General features: G+C 37.2%; 1 long non-coding RNA gene across 1 annotated transcript in view; it reads left to right on the top strand.

The window, feature by feature from the left end:
- LOC102399390 overlaps positions 1 to 18,944 on the top strand; it is a 174,033-nt gene extending 155,089 nt beyond the window's left edge. The window contains exon 4 of the long non-coding RNA XR_006552395.2: positions 18,628 to 18,944. This is a non-coding gene — a long non-coding RNA (uncharacterized LOC102399390). The remainder of the gene's footprint in view (positions 1 to 18,627) is intronic.
- The last annotated feature ends 804 nt before the right edge of the window (positions 18,945 to 19,748 follow it).

The raw sequence follows: 19,748 nt of genomic DNA, 5'->3' as shown, positions 1-19,748 counted from the left end.
AAGAACAGCAAGGAGTGATAAGAAAGCCTTCCTCGGTGATCAATGCAAAGAAATAGAGGAAAGCAATAAAATGGGAAAGCCTAGAGATCTCTTCAAGAAAATTAGAGATACCAAGGGAACATTTCATGCACAATACAGGACAGAAATGGTATGGATCTATTAAGAAGAGGTGGCAAGAATACACAGAAGAACTATACAAAAAAGATCTTCACGACCCAGATAATCATGATGGTGTAATCACCCACTTAGAACCAGATATCCTGGAATGCAAAGTCAAGTGGCCCTTAGGAAGCATCATTATAAACAAAGCTAGTGGAGGTGAAGGAATTCCAGTTGAGCTATTCCAAATTGTAAAAGATGATGCTGTGAAAGTGCTGCACTCAATATGCCAGCAAATTTGGACAACTCAGCAGTGGCCACAGGACTGGAAAAAAGTCAGTTTTCATTCCAATCCCAAAGAAAGGCAATGCCAAAGAATCTTCAAACTACCGCATGATTGCACTCATCTCACATGTTAGCAAAGTAATGCTCTAAATTCTCCAAGCTAGGCTTCAACAGTGTGTGAACTGTGAATTTCCCTGTGTTCAAGCTGGATTTAGAAATGGCAGAGAAGCCAGAGATCAAATTGCCAACATCTGCTTGATCATTGAAAAAGCAAGAGAGTTCCAGAAAAACATATATTTCTGCTTTATTGATTATGCCAAAGCCTTTGACTGTGTGAATCACAACAAACTGTGGAAAATTCTGAAAGAGATGGGAATATGCAGGTCAAGAAGCTCCAGTTAGAACTGTACATGGAACAGCAGACTGGTTTGATATCAAGAAAGGCATACATCAAGGCTGTATATTATCACCCTACTTATTTAACTTATATGCAGAGTACATCATGAGAAATGCCAGACTGGATGAAGCACAAGCTGGAATCAAGATTCCCAGGAGAAATGTCAATAACCTCAGCTATGCAGATCTGAGAAAATTGAGATATGCAGCTATTGAAGCATTGTGACAGAAAGTGAAGAAGAACTAAAGAGCCTCTTGATGAAACTGAAAGGAGACTGAAAAAGTTGGCTTAAAACTCAACATTTAGAAAACTAAGATCATGGCATCTGGTCCCATCACTTCATGGCATATAGATGGGGATACAGGGACAGACTTTATCTTTTGGGGCTCCAAAGTACTACAGATGGTGACTGAAGCCAAGAAATTAAGATGCTTGCTCCTTGGAAGGAAAGTTATGACCAACCTAGACAGCATATTAAAAAGCAGAGACATTACTTTGCCAACAAAGGTCCGTCTAGTCAAGGCTATGGTTTTTCCAGTAGTCATGTATGGATATGAGAGTTGGACTAGAAAGAAAGCTGAGCACCAAAGAGTTGATGCTTTTGGACTGTGGTGTTTGAGAAGACTCTCGAGAGTCTCTTGGATTCAAGGTGATCCAACCAGTCCATCCTAAAGGAAATCAGTCCTGAATATTCATTTGGAAGGACTGATGTTGAAGCTGAAACTCCAATACTTTGGCCACCTGATGCGAAGAACTGACTCATTTGAAAAGGCCCTGATGCTGGGAAAGATTGAAGGTGGGAGGAGAAGCAGACAACAGAAGTTGCAATTGTTATATGGCATCACCAACTCAATGGGTGTGAGTTTGAAATTCATAATTTTTTGCAGTTTCATTTCAGGAATTAAGTAAATATCCAAAGAATTTTATTTAACATACCATTTACTATAATATCAACTTGAAGTAAGTATATGTTTCGGTGAATGGAAAATTGTTTAAATGACTTTTAAACAAGAACAGGCTTGTTAATCAATTCTACTTTAATTTATTTCACATTTATTTATAGGTCTCCCAGTATGTATAGTATATTAGTCTAGATACTGATAATTGTGGATCCTTGCAATAAGCGGGAAAGCAAAGGTCTAACATTAAGTGGAATTGCTGCAGAGAATCTTACAAGTGATAAGTTTTACACAGAGTCTTCCAGCTGCTCTTTTCAACAACCAAAATTGGACGTATATGTCAAGGACTTCATTTATCACAATATTGCTGCTAAGTCGCTTTAGTCGTGTCCGACTCTGTGCGACCCCATAGACGGCAGCCCACCAGGCTCCCCCGTCCCTGGGATTCTCCAGGCAAGAACACTGGAGTGGGTTGCCATTTCCTTCTCCAATGCATGAAAGTGAAAAGTGAAAGTGAAGTCGCTCAGTCGTGTCTGACCCTCAGCGACCGCATAGACTACAGCCTACCAGGCTCCTCTGTCCAAGGGATTTTTCCAGGCAAGAGTACTGGAGTGGGTTGTCATTGCCTTCTCCGTATCACAATATTACAGTCCTTCAATTATAAATATTTTTTAAATATTGACTCAAATTTTTAATAGAATTTAAGAAATATGGACCTCCCATGCACTATATTTTATTACATTTGTCTTTTCAGTACTTTTAAGCTCTATACAATTGTATACACACATACAACATATTTATTCAGTAAATTTAGGATGTTTTATAATAATTTATTAAAAATTATATTTTTATTTTCACTCCAATATCCATCACTCATACTTATCAATATATATTCTTTAACTACCAATATCTTATAATAATAATATTCACAAGTATAAAATGAGGACCAGTTCTCTAAAACAGTTGAAGTTAAATCACCCAGTATATAATTATATCAATTTCTAAGAAAACACTCTGAACAGGACAAATTTTCGGAATGCCATGTTAATTATTTTAGTGAATTAAATTGTGTTATTAAAGAAATTCAAGAATGTAATAATCTGCTATGATTAAATTATTTTATGTCATTAACAACCCCTCAATGTAAAATATGTTGTGAGATTTTCATTATTTTAGTTAAATGGTAATTCGAAGTGGGATTCTATTTAAAATAGCCAAATAAAAATAATAACAATATGGTAACAAGGGAAGGTTATAACTTAGAACTATAAAAGACAGCACCTGTGGCAGATTCATTTTGATATTTGGCAAAACTAATACAATTATGTAAAGTTTAAAAATAAAATAAAATTTAAAAAAAAGAAAAAGAAAAAAAACACAAATATCTGGAATTCTTTTGAATGATATACTATGTAACTTTTTAAATTTTTAATCCTTGAGTGTCAATCGATTATTTTAAGTGTAGTTTAATTTTTTTAATTTTTTTTTTACTGAAATATAACTGATTTACAATGTTGTGCTAATTTCTGCTGTACAAAGAGATCCAATTATACATATATATTCTTTTCCATTATGATTTATCATAGAATACTGTATGTAGTTCCCTGTGCTATACTGTAGAACCTTGTTGGTTATTCATCCTATATATAATAACTTGCATCTGCTAATCTTAAACTCTCAATCCACCTTTCCCTCAACTCCTTCTCACCTTGGCAACTACAAACGTGTTTTCTATGTCCAAGAGTCTGTTTCTATTTTGTAGACAGATTCGTGTTATATTTTAGATTTCAAATATAAGTGATAAGTGGTATTTGTCTTTCTCTTACTGAATTACTTCACTTAGTATGATAATATTTACTTGTATCCATGTTGCAGCAAATGGCATTATTTTGTTCTTTCTAATGGCTGAGTTGTATTCCGTTGCATATAGGTACTACATCATCTTTATCCAGTCACTTGTCAATGAACACTTATTTCTACATCTTGGTTATTGTGAATAATGCTGTTATGAACATAGGGGTGCATGTATCTTTTTGAATTCTAGTTTTGTCTGGATATGTACTGAGCAAGATTACTGTATCATATGGAATTCTATTTTTGGTTTTCACAGTGGCTGCTGTGAAAACCTTACACCTTACACTCCTACCATGTGTAGGAAGTTTCCCTTTTCTCCACACCTCTCTAGCAGTTGTTATTTGCAGAAATTTTAATGATGGCCATTCTGACCAATATAAGGTGATACCTCATCATAGTTTTGATTTGCAGCCATAAATGAAGTATAAATCTTAAATTTTTCTTTTTTTTATTTTACTCTTTATAAATAATTAAATCCTAGGACAATCCAGCAACAGTGCATTATTTTTTCAGTTACACAATTTCATTATCAACCTTATTATATTTACCTATTTTAAAATAAATATTAAAGGAACTACTCAATAAATCTGGGGCTAGCCTGCATTGCCCTTACTTGTAAAAGACACCTTTTAGGCACCACTTATTTAGTTATAAACATTGTAAAGAAGAAAAACGCTATTGCTAAAAATAATAGACTGAAGTATTAAAATAGCAGGAAAGAGGGAGACGCTGCAGAAATAATTTTCCATAGTTTTTCAGACAGGTATTTAAAAAACAAACAAACAAACAAATAAATGGTGATAGCTCCTCTTTGCTATCTTAGCATCCTTGATTTTGTCATCTCTCTTTTTTGAATAGACTCACATGTTATATTTGAATAGTCACCAAAGAATATGCATCAACAGCCACAGATTGCATGAAAACATCCCCAAGTTTTAGTTCTCAAGGATATGTACATTAATACCATTTGAAAAATATGCTAAAATACCTAGACTAACAAAATTATGGGAACACCAAAGATTAGCAATGATGGAAAACAAGTAAAAGATTCATATTTCTGATAGAAGTGTTAAAAGTTAACACCACTTTGGAAAACAGATACAGCAATTTCATTTCAGATAAACAATTTCATTTCCAGGATAAATAAAAACATATCCACCCAAAGCAGTTTTGTGTACAATAATCAAAAAGTAGAAACCACTCAAATGTTCAACAAACAGCTCAGTTTATATCCATAAAATGGAATAGTGCTCAGTAAAAAAAAAAAAAAAAAAAACAAATTACTGATACAACAACATGAATAAATCTCAAAAGTATTATGGAAAAAAAGCAAGGCAACTGATTTTTGATGTAATTTACATGGATTCTTATCTCCAATGAGACATTAGTTTGGTAACTCCACTGTGATTAATACATATACTTGTCTTCTCTTAAGTGAATATAATGATGAATTTGTTCAAAAACACTCATGAGTTCACTTAGAAACATTTATTATTTCCTATTGTGTTCAAAGCACTATATTATTAGATTCTGGTTATAATATGCTTAACAGATATGTCCCCAGTTGTCATATGTGTTGTTTTTTTAGTCACTAAATCAAGTCTCTTTGGCACCCAAGGACTGCAGCACACCAGGCTTTCCTGTCCTTCACAATCTCCCAGGCTTTGCTCAGACTTATGTTCATTGAGTCAGTGATGCTATTCAATCATCTCTTCCTCTGTCACCCCCGTCTCTTGCCCTCAGTCTTTCCCAGTATCAGAGTCTTTCCCAATGAGTCAACTCGACTCTGTGCATTAGGTGGCCAAAGTATTGGAGCTTCAGCTTCAGCATCAGTACCTCCAATGAATATTCAGGGTTGATTTCCTTTAGGAGTGACTGGTTTGATCTCCTTGCAGTCCAAAGGATTCTCAAGAGTCTTGGCCAGCACCACACTTGGAAAGCATCAATTCTTCAGCAATTAGCCTTCGTTATGGTCTAACTCTCAAATCTGTACATGACTACTGGAAAAAACAGTCTTGACTATATGGACCTTTTTGGCAAAGTGATCTCTTTGCATTTTAGTATGCTGTGTAGGTTTGTCATAGCTTTCCTTTCAAGGAGTTAAGTGTCTTCTAATTTCATGGCTGCAGTTGCTGTTGGCAGTGATTTTGGAGCCCAAGAAAATAAAACTGTTTCTACTTTTTCTCTACCTATTTGCTATGAAGTAAAGTGACCAGATGATTTTAGTTTTTCAAATGTTCAGTTTTAAGCCAGCTTTTTTACTCCTTTTTTCATCCTCATCAAAAGGCTCTCAAGTTCCTTTTTTGATTTCTATCATTAGACTGGTATCATCTGCATATCTGAGGTTGTTGATATTTTTCTTGGACATCTTGATTCCAACTTGTGCTTCATCCAGTCCAGCATTTCACACGATGTACTTTGCATATAAGTTAAATAAACAGTGTGACAATATACAGCCTTAATGTACTGTTTTCCCAATTTTGAACCAGTTGTTCCATGTATGGTTCCAAATGTTGCTTTTTGACCTGCATATAGGTTTTTCAGGAGACAAGTAAAGTGATCTGGTATGCCCATCTCTTGAAGAATTTCCCCCAGTTTGTTGTAATCCACACAGTCAAAAGCTTTAGCATAGTCAATGAAGCAGAAGTAAATCTTTTTCTGGAATTCCTTTGCTTTATGATCCCATGAATGTTGGCAATTTGATCTTTGATACTTCTGCCTTTTCTAAATCCAGCTTGAATATCTGGAAGTTCTCAGTTCACATACTGCTAAAGCCAGGCTTGAAGAATTTTGAACATTACCTTGCTAGCATGTGAAATGAATGCAATTGTATGGTAGTTTAAACATTCTTTGGCATTGTCCTTCTTTGGGAGTTGTCATATAGAAATGTGAAAAGTACAATAATTATAATCTCTAATTTGGCAGATTATGAAACTGAAGTATACAGTGTTAGCAAAGACTCAGAATGACTTAATAAAATTGCCCATTAAATACTGAAATTGACACGCAGACTCTGGCAGTCCTGTTCCATACCCTATACCTTTCCTCTCCACCCTAGAGTGCATTCTTAAATGTTAAGATGAGGAATGTGAAAAATAGTGAGTTTGGGAGTGGCTAAACAGGTATGGTATTGTGTAGGATGATCAGAAATAGGGACATTACAGCAAAATAACACAAATGATCAGCCTAGAGAGCATAAAGAGAAGGGATCCCAGACATAAGACAGTATAGTGTGTGTGTGGATGTGTATGTTAGTCTCTCAGTCATGTCCAACTCTTTGAGACCACATGAACTGTAGCCTGCTAGGTTCCTCTGTCCATGGGATTCTCCGTGCAAAAATACTGGAATGGGTTTCCATTCTCTTCTCCAGGACCATAGTTTGTTTGATTTCCTCTCCTGTAATATAAGAAAATACAACTTGATGAAATATATGAAATAATTGTTTAAAGGTATTGTGCGCCACACAGCACACTCAAATCATCTTTGAGAAAAAGGGAACATTAGCTGAAACCTACTTCTCCCTGCCTGGGGTCAATTTTCTAATGGAGATACAGGAGCAGAAGCCCAAGCAGAGGGATCTGAGGAGAAGGAAATAGACATTTGAAATTGGTGAGATGGCTAGAATTTATGATGCAACCTGTTCCTTAAATGTCTGGTAAAATTCACCAATGAATTCATTCAGATTTGAGACTGTTTCAGTAGTTGTTAGTTATTGATTCAATTTCTTTAATAGATATGGGCCTATACAGATTGTTCTTTTCTTCAACAAGTGTTGGCAGATTGTGTCTTTCAAGAAATTGATTCATCCAGATTTTCAAATTTGTGGGCTAAAGTTCATAATGTTCTTAGGTTATCTTTTAACTACTATGGAATTTATAGAGATATTTGCTTTTTCATTTCTGATATTAATTGCATTCTCTTAATTTTTTTCATAGTTAGCCTTGCTAGAGGTTTATTGATTTTATTAATCTTTCCAAAGAATCAGCTTTTTGGTTTTGCTGATTTTTTCCTGTTGATTTTTTGTTTTCAATTTCATTGATATCTGCTCTAACAATTATTACTCATTTTCTTCTGCCCACTCTGGATTAATTTGCCCTTCTCTTTCTACTTAGGCTAGATCTGAGACTATTGATGTTTTGTCTTTCTTTTTTATTCTTTTTTAAATTTTTACTTTATGTTGGAGTATAGTTGATCAATAATGTTGTGTTAGTTTCAGGTGTACAGCAAAGTGATTCAGTTATACATATACATGAATCTACTCTTTTTCAAATTATTTTCCCACTTAGGTTATTACACAATTTGAGCAGAGTTCTCTGTGCTATACAGTAAGTCCTTGCTGGTTACCTATTTTAAATATTAGTGAGTATGTATCAATCCCAAACTCCCAATTTATTCCCCAAAACCCGACATTTACCCTTTAGTAAACATGTTTGTTTTCTAAATCTGTGAGTCTTTTTCTATTTTGTAAATAAGGTCATTTGTATCATTTAAGATTTTCATATAAGCAATATCATGTATTATTTGCCTTTTTCTGATTTATTTCACTCAGTTACAATGTCAAGGTCCAACCATGTTGCTACAGATGACATTATTTCATTCTTTTTTATGGTTGAAGAATATTCTATTGCATATAGGTGAGACATCTTCTTTATCCATTTCTCTGTTTATGGAAATTTAGGTTGCTTCCCTATCTTGACTATTATAAATAGTGCTGCAGTATATATTTGGGTGCATGTGTCCTTTCAAACTATACTTTCTCTCTGAATATATGCCCAGGAATGGGATTGCTACCCATATGGTAGCTCTATCTTTAGTTTTTTTAAGCAATATCCATACTGTTCTCCAAAGTAGATGTAACAAGTTACATTCCTACTGACGCGTAATAGGGGTCCCTTTCTCCACATTCTCTCTAGCATTTATTACTTGTACTTTTTTTTTCTTTTTTTTTTATTACTTGTAATTTTTAATGATGACCATTCTGACTAATCTGAGGTGATGTCTCATTATAATTTTTATTTGTATTTCTATAATAGTTAGTGATACTGAACATCTTTTCATGTGCTTATTGGCCATCTGTATGTCTTCTTTGTAGAAATCCCTATTTAGATTTCTGCCTATTTTTTGATTGGGTATTATTTTTTTCATATTGAGCTGCATGAGCTGTTTGTATATTTTGTAGATTAATCCCTTGTCAGTTACATTGTTTCCAAATATTTCCTCCCATTCTGAATATTATATTTTCATTTAGTCTATGCTCTTCTAAAGGGTGAAAAGGGCTTCCCTGTGGCTCAGCTGATAAAGAATCCACCTGCAATGTGGGAGACCTGGGTTCGATCCCTGGGTTGGGAAAGTCCCCTGCAAAAGGGAAAGGCTACCCACTCCAGTATTCTGGCCTGGAGAATTCCATGGACTGTATAGTCAATGGGGTTGCAAGAGTCGGACATGACTGAGTGACCTTCACATCACGTTTTAGGGTGAATAATCTTTTGAGTTTAATTAGTTCCCATTTGTTTAGCTTTGTTTATTTCCCTTACTCTAGGAGATGGATCAAAAATGATATTGCTGTGATTTATGTCAGAAGAGTTTTCTGCCTGTTTTCCTGTAAGAATTTTATAGTATCCAGTCATTTAGCTCTTTAATCTATTTTTAGTTTATTTTTTGTGTATGATGCTAAAGAATATTATAATTTCATTATTTTCATTATTAGTATATAGAAATGGAACAGATTTCTGTATATTAATTTTGTATCCTGCTTCTTTACTAATTTCATTGGTGAGTGCTATTAGTTTTTTGGTGGTGGTGTTGGGATTTTTAAATATACTATCATGTCATTTGCAAACTGATATATATGAAATGAAATAATGAGAAGGAAAAATAGTAATTATAAAGATACATCATAGGAAAAAAAAAAACTATTCACAAAGATCTAATCCGAATGGAAACTGAATTTGTAAATTATAAGATGTAGATTATAAAGCTAACAATGACAAATTATCTTTCTTAGTGAATATAAAATAAAATCTTAATCTAATATGGCGGCTGCGACTGGCGCACTAAGCATGGGCAAGAGGAGCTACCCCACGTCCGAGGTCAGGGGCAGAAGCTGGGAGAACCCCATGCCCAAAGGGCAGCGGCCAAGAGGAGTTACCCCACATCCGAGGTCAGGGGCAGCAGCTGAGAGTGCCAGGCTGCAATGGCGCAGGAACAGCTGAGAAGAGCTACCCAAGTCCAAGGTCAGGGGTGGAGGCCGAGAGGAGCTACCCCAAGTCCAAGGCCAGGGGTGGCGGCCGGGAGGAGCTTCCCCATGCCCCCATGCCCGAGACCAGGGGCGGCGGCCTGGAGGACCAACCCCACGTCCAAGGAGTGGTGGCTGCATGGGTGCAGGAGGGCCTAGAGGAGCTATCCCATGTTGAAGGTCAGGAAGGGCGATGGTGAGGAGATATCCCTCATCCAATGTAAGGAGCAGTGGCTGCGCCTTTCTGGAGCAGCAGTAGAGATACCCCACACCCAAGGTAAGAGAAACCTAAGATGGTAGGTGTTGCAAGAGGACATCAGAGGGAAGACACACTGAAACCATAATCACAGAAAACTAGTCAATCTAATCACAATAGGACCACAGTTTGTCTAACTCAATGACACTAAGCCATGCCCGTGGGGCAGCCCAAGATGGGCGGGCTATGGTGGAGAGATCTGACAGAATGTGGTCCACTGGAGAAGAGAATGGCAAACCACTTCAGTATTCTTGCTTTGGAACCCCATGAACAGTATGAAAAGGCAAAATGATAGGATACTGAAAGAGGAACTCCCCAGGTCAGTAGGTACCCAATATGCTACTGGAGATCAGTGGAGAAATAACTCCAGAAAGAATGAAGGGATGGAGCCAAAGCAAAAACAATACCCAGCTGTGGATATGACTGGTGATAGAAGCAAGGTCCGATGCTGTAAAGAGCAATATTGCATAGGAACCTGGAGTGTCAGGTCCATGAATTAAGGCAAACTGGAAGTGGTCAAACAGGAGATGGCAAGAGTGAACATCAGCATTCTAGGAATTAGAGAACTAAAATCGACTAGAATGGGTGAATTTAACTCAGATGACCATTATATCTACTACTGTGGGCAGGAATCCCTCAGAAGAAATGGAGTAGCCATCATGGTCAACAAAAGAGTCCGAAATGTAGTAGTTGGATGCAATCTCAAAAACGACAGATAGAGCTCTGTTCGTTTTCAAGGCAAACCATTCAGTATCACAGTAAGCCAAGTCTATGCCCCAACCAGTAACACTGAAGAAGCTGAAGTTGAACAGTTCTATGAAGACCTACAAGACTTTTTAGAATTAAAACCCAAAAAAGATGTCCTTTTCATTATAGGGAACTGGAATGCAAAAGTAGGAAGTCAAGAAACACCTGGAATAACAGGCAAATTTGGCCTTGGATAAGGAATGAAGCAGGGCAAAGACAAATAGAGTTTTGCCGAGAAAATGCACTGGTCATAGCAAACACCCTCTTCCAACAACACAAGAGAAAACTCTACACATGGACATCACCAGATGGTCAACACCAAAATCAGATTGATTATATTCTTTGCAGCCAAAGATGGAGAAACTCTATACAGTCAACAAAAACAAGACCAGGAGCTGACTGTGGCTCGATCATGAACTCCTTATTACCAAATTCAGACTTAAATTGAAGAAATTAGGAAAACCACTAGACCATTCAGGTATGACCTACATCAAATCCCTTATGATTATACAGTGGAAATGAGAAATAGATTTAAGGGACTAGATCTGATAGATAGAGTGCCTGATAGACTATGGAATGAGGTTCGTGACATTGTACAGGAGACAGGGATCAAGACCATCCTCTTGGAAAAGAAATGCAAAAAAAAAAACAAAATGGCTGTCTGGGGAGACCTTATAAATAGCTGTGAAAAGAAGAGAAGTGAAAAGCAAAGGACAAAAGGAAAGATATAAGCATCTGAATGCAGAGTTCCAAAGAATAGCAAGAAGAGATAAGAAGGCCTTCTTCAGCAATCAATGCAAAGAAATAGAGGAGAACAACAGAATGGGAAAGACTAGAGATCTCTTCAAGAAAATTAGAGATACCAAGGGAATATTTCATGCAAAAATGGGCTCGATAAAGGACAGAAATGGTATGCACCTAACAGAAGCAAAAGATATTAAGAAGAGGTGACAAGAATAGACAGAAGAACTATACAAAAAAGATCTTCACGATCCAGATAATCATGATAGTGTGATCACTGACCTAGAGCCAGACATCCTGGAATGTGAAGTCAAGTGGGCCTTAGAAAGCATCATTACAAACAAAGCTAGTGGAGGTGATGAAATTCCAGTTCAGCTATTTCAAATCCTGAAAGATTATGCTGTGAAAGTGCTGCACTCAATATTCAAGCAAATTTGGAAAACTCAGCAGTGGCCACAGGACTGGAAAAGGTCAGTTTTCATTCTAATCCCAAAGAAAGGCAGTGCCAAAGAATGCTCAAACTACTGCACAATTGTACTCATCTCACATGCTCGTAAAGTAATGCTCAAAATTCTCCAAGCCAGGCTTCAGCAATATTTGAACCGTGAACTTCCAGATGTTCAAGCTGCTTTTAGAAAAGGCAGAGGATTTAGAGATCAAACTGCCAACATCCGCTGGATCATGGAAAAAGCAAGAGAGTTCCAGAAAAACATCTATTTCTGCTTTATTGACTATGCCAAAGTCTTTGACTGTGTGGATCACAATAAACTGTGGAATATTCTTCAAGAGATGGGCATACCAGACCACCTGACCTGCCTCTTGAGAAATCTGTATGCAGGTCAGGAAGCAACAGTTAGAACTGGATATGGAACAACAGACTGGTTCCAAATAGGGAAAGGAGTACGTCAAGGCTGTATATTGTCACCCTGCTTATTTAACTTATATGCAGAGTTCATCATGAGAAGCGCTGGGCTGGAAGAAGCACAAGCTGGAATCAAGATTGCCAGGAGAAATATCAATAACCTCAGATATGCAGATGATACCACCCTTATGGCAGAAAGTGAAGAGGAACTCAAAAGCCTCTTGGTGAAAGTGAGAGGAGAGTGAAAAAGTTGGCTTAATGATCAACATTCAGAAAACGAAGATCATGGCATCCGGTCCCATCACTTCATGGCAAATAGATGGGAAACAGTGGAAACAGTGTCAGACTTTATTTTTCTGGGCTCCAAAATCACTGCAGATAATGACTGCAGCCAGGAAATTAAAAGACACTTACTCCTTGGAAGGAGAGTTATGACCAACCTAGATAGCATATTCAAAAGCAGAGACATTACTTTGCCAACAAAGGTCTGTCTAGTCAAGGCTGTGGTTTCTCCTGTGGTCATGTATGGATGTGAGATTTGGACTGTGAAAAAGGCTGAGCGCCGAAGAATTGATGCTTTTGAACTGTGGTGTTGGAGAAGACTCTTGAGAGAGTCCCTTGGACTGCAAGGAGATCCAACCAGTCCATTCTGAAGGAGCTCAGCCCTGGGATTTCTTTGGAAGGAATGATGGTAAAGCTGAAACTCCAGTACTTTGGCCACCTCATGCAAGGAGTTGACTCATTGGAAAAGACTGATGCTGGGAGGGATTGGGGGCAGGAGAAGAAGGGGACGACAGAGGATGAGATGGCTGGATGTCATCACTGACTCGACAGACATGAGTTTGACTGAACTCCGGGAGTTTGTGATGGACAGGGAGGCCTGGCGTGCTGCGATTCATAGGTTCGCAAAGACTCGGACACGAGTGAGCGACCAAACTGAACTGAATATTCTTTTTACAATCATACCACAGGCTGGACAAAATAAATGTTCTTTTTTTGTGTTTATATCCCATGGAGATGTATATAAAACATTTTATTATTTGAGTTTGAAAAACCGCATCTTGATTATTTGAGGTAGAAAAGATTCACGACACTAATAAAAAGATATCAAAATGTAAACAAACATACAAACATATTCACACGTATATGTATAAGGACCTTTTACTTTAAATCAAATTTAAATTGACTAACAAAGGCCAAAGGCTAATTACACTTAAGGATTATAAATTCACTTCTGAGGCCTTTGACAAAGCACAAGTAAGCAGGTGGTAAGACAATTATGACAGGTCTATCAAACTAATAACGGGATAAAATGTTACCAACTCTCCTTAAATTTATCCTAGAATATATGCAAAATAAGACATGTTATTGATGTGGCAATGGACAACAACTGATAGTTGTTTTTTATTACCAAATGTCTCTTCAAGGTTTCCCTTAACTTTGCACTCTTCACTAGGAAAGCATAATTATGTCAAAAAAAGTTTTAAAATGCTATTCTAACAGTCAAAGCCATGAGCATATTCTTCACTATCTACTATATACAGTTAAATATAACCATGTTATTCAACTAAAAGAACCTTATCCTAGAGTAGATATTTTAAAAATGACTAATTTGCATGTTTTCAATAAATTAATATTTAAATTAAGACATTTGTTATAATAGCATTATGCCTTAACAGCTCTGAATCAATAAATAAAACATAATTATAATGTGATTAAGGAACTTTCTTTCAGAGTATACAACATATAACTTGAGGTTTATAAGCAACATTCTCTCTGAAGTAATTTTCTCCAGCTGACCCCAGAGAATCCCCCTTTGACAGATGGAAATAATAAGGAAATGCAGCAAAGGAGAAAGGGTTTCTGTTGTGTATAATATTATTAATAAATACCCAGCATATGGCAAGATAATAGATGTATTTTCATAAACTCTGGCCCTCTTCCTGAATATTTCTCTTGATGTCACAAAATCTTCTAGCTGTAGTTAGTGAAACAGTCTATAAAAATATGAGTACATATAATGCTTCCAACCCTAGAGAAATCATATACGTTCTTATTTATTTCTAAGGTCCTCTGTTTCTCTTTGTTTTGTAAATGCATGTTTGTTAAATGTTCTATATAATGTGTTCACGGAAGCATTTTATCAAAACGCTCACTCTTATTGCTTTGCCAGTGTTTGGAGCCACCAGAGCTAGTAGCCTTCTTATGTATTTTCAGCAAGGCCTGGCTTCCTCACCTAAGAACACTCACACATTGTATTCTGTCATGCCATAATTTTCTTAATATCACATGAATCCTTCTGTCAAGTAGCTGAGAAGCTGATCTGAGGACAATAAGAATTCAATGGAAAAGGGTAGAGTTTCAAAAACTATATCCTTCCAGGATAGTTGTATTTTGGTAAAAAAGTGTCATGTTGGCACTAGCAAATCTCTTGAAGATCTTTGAAGAGATCAAGAGCACTGGCTCTGAAAATGGTGAGGCCAAAGGGTATTTGGTAGGAGCATTTGTGTCTGTATTTATACATCCATTTCAGGAAAAGAAATTTGACCTAGAGAATATACGAAGACATGCTAAGGCTCAATATCAATCTGTAAAGGGGAAAGCACGTTTAAAAGGACATATTTTTCACAAATTTGTTCAACTATGCATATTTTGTCTGTTTGTTTATATTGTACAAACTGGTATCAATAGATTTTAAAGCCTAATATATAAGAAAATGTGTAGGTAGCTAGGTAGATAGATGCATCCATTACAAATGCCATAGTTAAAACTGTTTCATGCCTAAATATTTTTCAAAATTATGTGAAAAATTGAGATTTTTGCCTTTGATTTTAATATACATAGTTAAAGGTAGCAAAAATAATGTTTTAATGTGATGTGAAATCCTTTCTTCATACTTAGAGAATGCAAACCCCAGTTATCATAATAGAGGTCATCATGGACAAAGAGCAGTTTCTGAGCATCATGTTTCAGTTTCACCAATTCTTTCTTTCTCTTCTTTCTTTGGTTTCACTTTAAGAGTTAATTTTTGTTGCTGTGCTGTTATCAAATGCAAGTCTACTTTACTCCAGAAAAATCACGTCTCCCTTTATTATGTCTGTGACTCTTAAAGAGAGATACGTTACCTTGATAATATTCCATATTGAGAATTTGTCTAAGTATGTCCTTGTGCTATTTGTTCCTTTATCTATTATCTATCTATATCTTTCTATAATATACATAATTGAAGAAAATTGCTTTACAATATTGTGTTGATTTCTGCCATACATCAACATGAATCAGCCATAGGTATACGTATGTCCCCTCTCTATTGAACCTCTCTCCCACCTCCCACCCCATCCAACTTCTGTAGGCTGTTTCAGAGCCCTGGTTTGAGTTCCCTGACTCATACAGCAAATTGTTGGCTATCTATTTTGCATATGGTAGTGTATATGTTTCCATGCTACTCTCTCCATTCTTCCTACCTTCTCTCCACCCTGAACACCATGCCCTTTAACTATGTGTTTTTAAATACAAAGTTAGATATCAAAGACCTGGTTCGATTCTGATTGAAGCTTCTAGGCAAGAACACATGCTAGGTGCTAGTTCTTATTCTATCACTAATAGGAGCATCACTGCAGGGGTGGGGAGTGGGCATCACAGGGGAAGCTGTCTCCAGAGAGGGGGCAAGCAAGAAGGAGGCAGATATAAGCTGGCTCCTATGCCAGGTTCCTACAAGAAATTTCAGCACGTGTTCCAGAGCGGAAGGGTCTTCCTTTAAAACTGGCAGCCTAGGAAGTGAAATTAGACTTAGCGGTTCTAGAGTTAATTTTTATTTAGCACAGACAATCTAGTATTTCTGTACTTAACAACTCTAGGAAAATTTTCACTAGTGTATAAGCGATTCAGAAAAATTCTTAAACCTGTGTTGTCATTCTTTGTAGTTTCTTCAGTATCACTGACAGATTTGTAAGTTTCAGTAAAAAAACTGTACGAAATCCCTACCCAATATATTTTAACTTTCCAAGTCAGGAAGAAAGCATGCCAAATATAAACCATAGCTATAAGTAGACTTAGTTTGCAATTATAACTGCAGCACACTTATTTCATGCAAAGCTATGCACAATGAGAATCAGATCAGATCAGATCAGTCGCTCAGTCGTATCCGACTCTTTGCGATCCCATGAATCGCAGCACACCAGGCCTCCCTGTCCATCACCACCTCCCGGAGTTCACTCAGACTCACTTCCATCGAGTCAGTGATGCCATCCAGCCATCTCATCCTCTGTCGTCCCCTTCTCCTCCTGCCCGCAATCCCTCCCAGCATCAGAGTCTTTTCCAATGAGTCAACTCTTCGCATGAGGTGGCCAAAGTACTGGAGTTTCAGCTTTACCATCATTCCTTCCAAAGAAATCCCAGGGCTGATCTCCTTCAGAATGGACACGTTGGATCTCCTTGCAGTCCAAGCTACTCTCAAGAGTCTTCTCCAACACCACAGCTCAAAAGCATCAATTCTTCGGCGCTCAGCCTTCTTCACAGTCCAACTCTCACATCCATACATGACCACAGGAAAAACCATAGCCTTGACTGGACGGACCTTTGTTTGCAAAGTAATGTCTCTGCTTTTTAATATGCTGTGTAGGTTAGCCATAACTTTCCTTCCAAGGAGTAAGCGTCTTTTAATTTCATGGCTGCAATCACCATCTGCAGTGATTTTGGAGCCCAGAAAAATAAAATCTGACACTGTTTCCACTGTTTCCCCATCTATTTCCCATGAAGTGGTGGGACCGGATAGGAATCTAGTAAAGCAAGACATGCCTTCCATCCCTAACATTGCAGATTGCATTTCCTGTACATTGTATTACATAATACAGAAAAAAAGGCAGAAAAGTATATTAATGCATATATGTCGAATCTGAAAAACTTGATACAGATGATCTTAGAGAACAAACATATAGACACTAGGGGGGAAAGAAGGGTGGAATGAATTGGCAGACTGAGATTAACATAGATGCACTATTTATACTATGTATAAAACAGATAATAAATGAAAACCTACTGTGTACCACAGGGAATTCTACCAAATGCTCTGCAGTGACCTAAATGAGAAGGAAATCCAAAAGGAGGGAATATATGTATGTGAAAGGCCAGTTCACTTTGCTGTACAGTAGAAACTAACACAGTATTGTAAAGCAACTGTATGCCAACAGAAATGTTTAAAAGGCAATAGAATGAAGTAGGCAATGGCACCCCACTCCAGTACTCTTGCCTGGAAAATCCCATGGACGGGGGAGCCTGGTGAGCTATAGTCCATGAGGTTGCTAGAGTCGGACATGACTGAGCGACTTCCCTTTAACTTTTCACTCTCATGCATTGGAGAAGGAAATGGCAACCCACTCCAGTGTTCTTGGCTGGAGAATCCCAGGGATGGGGGAGCCTGGTGGGCTGCCGTCTATGGGGTTGCAAAGCGTCGGACATGACTGAAGCGACTTAGCAGCAGCAGCAGAATGAAGTAAAGTGCAAATAAAATAGTTATGTCCATGTAGCATATTATTTTAATGTAGCATATTATTTTTTAATTTAAAAATTATTTTAATATAAAATCTGGGCATTTTTTAAAGAAATTATCTTTGGATATGAAATAACTAGTGATATACAAGAACAGTACTACTTAAAGATTTTGAGTCATGTAAAATATTTTGCCCTTATTAAATAGGGCTGTTGTTGTTGTTCAGTCACTCAGTTTTGTCTCTTTGTGACCCCATGGATGGCAACATGCCACACTTCCCTGTCCTTCACCATCCTGGAGCTTGCTTAAACTCATGTCCATTGAATCAGTGAGGCCATCCAACCATCTCATCCTCTCTCACCCACTTCTTCTCCTGCCTTCAATCTTTCCCAGCATCAGTTTCTTTTCCAATGAGTTGGCTCTTTGCATCAGGTGGCCAAAGTATTGGAGCTTCAGGATCAGTTCTTCCAATGAATATTCAGGACTGATTTCCTTTAGGATGGACTGGTTGGATCTCCTTGCCGTCCAAGGGACTCTCAAGCATCTTCTCCAACAGCAAAGTTCAAAAGCATCAAGTCTTCTGGGTTCAGCCTTTTTTATGATCCAACTCTCACATGCATACATTTCTACTGAAAAACCATAGCTTTGACTATATTAAACAGTCAGTATTAAACAGGATAACACTCACTAGATGCTATAATAAAGTGCTCAACTATTTCATTTCCTTAATACAATAAATTTTTTTATCTCATACCAATTTCCAGGTCACAAGACTCTCCTGGATCCCCTCCTGGTGATGACTCTGGAGTTTGGCTTCCTTCTCTTGTGTGACTTCTTTATATACCAAAGTTCTTCACTTTCAGCCACACAAGAGAGAAAGGGTGAGCTATAGATTCCAAAGAACAAGTCCAAGAAGTGTTGATACATTGATCAAAACTATTTACAAATCTCAAATCTATTTTAAGTGATATTTTGTAGTATATTCTTCCTCCTGTTCATGAAGAGATGAAGAAGTTTAACATATTGAGCTAGTCAGTGTTTTAATTTTTTATGTATTAAAACTGGTATTTGTTGTTTTTCAGTTGCTAAGTTGTGTCTGACTCTTTGCAACCCCGTGGACTGCAGCAAGCTAGGCTTCCCTGCCCTCCACTATCTCCCAGAGTCTGCTCAAACTCATATCCATTGAGTCAGTGATGCCATCCAACCATATCATCCTCTGTCACCCCCTTCTCCTTTTTCCCTCAATCTTTCCCAGCATCAGGCTCTTTTCCAATGAGTTGGCTCTTCGCATCAGGTGGCCAAAATATTGGAGTTTCAGCTTCAGGCAGCAAAGTACATTTATTTTCAGCACTATTTCTTTAAGAGAATTTATTTTAAACACCAAAAGAAATAAGAATGGCCTAATCTTTTCCATTGAATGTATTAAGATCTGCATAAAATAAGTTTTCTTAAAATTCTCCTAACCTATACCAATAGGGATGAAGAGTAAACTCTGAAGGGATCAGAGTAAGATTCCTTTATAGGCTCTTTCATTTTCATCTTTAAGAGTCAAGACATCCACAGAAGTGTCCACACCCCAAGGAGGACCAAGACTTGCACCTTTCTCACCATCTGACATTCACATCTTATCACCACTGTCCATCATGAATTGGTCAGGACCACATCCGTGGTACATCTATTGGTCATTAATTGTAAAACTAATGTTTATAAGACTTATGGCTAAATCAAAACAATTTATTTAACTCACAGTTATGGGAATCTCCATGTCAGTCCTTACTAAGTTGGAAGATCGTTTTTTGTCTCAAGGACCCCCTCAAATGTCTGTTGTTATATGAAGAACATCAAAAAGTTAACTTTGCTGATCTTGGCTGGGTTGTCTCACTTG

Source organism: Bubalus bubalis, chromosome 7 (genome assembly GCF_019923935.1).
Source record: "Bubalus bubalis isolate 160015118507 breed Murrah chromosome 7, NDDB_SH_1, whole genome shotgun sequence".
Taxonomy (NCBI): Eukaryota; Metazoa; Chordata; class Mammalia; order Artiodactyla; family Bovidae; genus Bubalus; species Bubalus bubalis.
This window is presented reverse-complemented; position numbering and strand designations above follow the sequence as displayed.